General features: G+C 53.6%; 1 protein-coding gene across 5 annotated transcripts in view; it reads right to left on the bottom strand.

Moving 5' to 3' along the window:
• Positions 1-523, bottom strand: part of tmbim1a (transmembrane BAX inhibitor motif containing 1a) — a 63,702-nt gene extending 63,179 nt beyond the window's left edge. For 3 of the 5 annotated variants that reach the window (XM_043694370.1, XM_043694372.1, XM_043694373.1), the window contains exon 1: positions 406-523. The gene's annotated coding sequence lies outside the window, so the exon portion shown is untranslated. Of the gene's footprint in view, positions 1-363 lie in introns of all 5 variants that reach the window. The other 2 variants (XM_043694368.1, XM_043694369.1) reach the window with 2 other exon arrangements.
• Between the last annotated feature and the right edge of the window lie 1,180 nt (positions 524-1,703).

Raw genomic sequence — 1,703 nt, 5'->3', positions numbered from 1 at the left:
TGGGGATCGGGGGGTAGGGCAGTAGGGAGTGTGGGAGGTCAGGGTCTGGGGAAAGGTGGGGGAGCGGGCTGGCCAGGATGAGAAACCCCGAGAGGCCGACAGCAGCCGCGGGTTGGCCTGGGGACGATGGGGAGCTGCTCCTCCCCACAAGCTGTCCTGCTGGGGAATCGAAAAATGTCAGGGGGATGGTTCAATTCCTTTTCTCTGGAACCTTTCAGTTGGGAATCGTGGCTCTCTTTTCGATTGCCAACTGTTCCTTCCTCTTTTAATAAATCTCCCGAGGATCTGGTCGGGTTTGAGGGGTGCTCCCCTCCCCTCCCCTCCCATCCCCACCCACTCCCCAAACAGCGAAACAGAACTTGCCTGAAAGTTGAGCAGGAGTTTGGAGGAAAGTTTGAAACTCACCGGGATCGCTGCTGTGTTCTCCGGGCTGGAGGCTGTCAGTCGCCCTGCCCCGATCAGGCTGGGTCCCTCCCTGGGTCTCTCCCTCTCTCTCTCTCCCTGTCTGTCTGCCTGTCTGTCTGTCTGGGTGGGTGGGGAGAGCGGCCGGCGGGCCCCCTCTGCCGGAGACACGGCGCTCGAACCAAGCAACAGCTCAAGACGGGACATTCGGCCCGCACAGCCTGTACTAGCCTCTGTGGGTTGGGGAGAGCGGCCGGCGGGCCCCCTCTGCCGGAGACACGGCGCTCGAACCAAGCAACAGCTCAAGACGGGACATTCGGCCCGCAAGGCCTGTACTAGCTCTGTGGGTACGGCAGTCGGACTCCTGATCCCAACCCCTCTGCTCTTTGACATTGCAAATGGAGATCATTCGGCCCATCGTGTCTGTACCGGCTCCTGAAAGAGATACCCAGCTAGCCCCACTCTCCAGCCCCCACTAAACCTCGTCACTTTCAAATATATCTCCAGCTCTCTTTGGAAGCCTCCTGTGGAATCAGTCTCCCAGGCAGCGCATTCTAAATCCACTCTGAGTAAAGGAGTTTCTCTCCATCTCACTCCCAATTTTCTTATAGAGCACTGAAACAGACCCTTCAGTTCAACCAGTCCCTGCAGAACATAATTCCAAACTAAACTAGTCCCACCTGCCTGCTTCTGGCCCATACCCATCCTATTCATGAATTTAACAAAGTGTATTCACCACTTCCTCAGCAAGTTCATTCCACACCCAAATCATCCTCTGTGTAAAAAAAGTACCTCATGCTTTTTAAAATCTCTCTCCTCTCACCTTGAAAATACTCCCCCTAGTCTTGAAATCCCCTTTCTCAGGGAAAAGGCACCTACCATTAATCCTATCCATACTCCTCATAATTTTATATTCTTCTATAAGGTCACCTCTCAACCTTCTACACTCCAGTGAAAAAGGTCCCAGCCAATTCCACCATTCTTTATAACTCAAACCTTCCAAACCCGGCAACATCCTCGTGAATCTCTTCTGAAACCTCTCCAGCTTGATAATATCCTTCCTATAACTGGCTGACCGGAACTGGACACAGTATTCCAGAAGAGTGGCACAGTTAGCAGCACCAGGGACCAGGGTTCGATTCCTGCCTCGGGCGACTCTCTGTGTGGAGTTTGCACATTCTCCCTGTGTCTGTGTGGGTTTCCTCCGGGTGCTCCGGTTTCCTCCCACAATCCAAAGATGTGCAGGTTAGGGTGAAGTGGCCATGCTAAATTGCCCATAGTGTTCAGGGATGTATAAGTTA

The sequence above is a fragment of the Chiloscyllium plagiosum genome, chromosome 7 (assembly GCF_004010195.1).
Source record: "Chiloscyllium plagiosum isolate BGI_BamShark_2017 chromosome 7, ASM401019v2, whole genome shotgun sequence".
Taxonomy (NCBI): Eukaryota; Metazoa; Chordata; class Chondrichthyes; order Orectolobiformes; family Hemiscylliidae; genus Chiloscyllium; species Chiloscyllium plagiosum.
The sequence above is the reverse complement of the archived record's forward strand: the minus strand, read 5'-3'. Positions and strand labels throughout refer to the sequence as shown.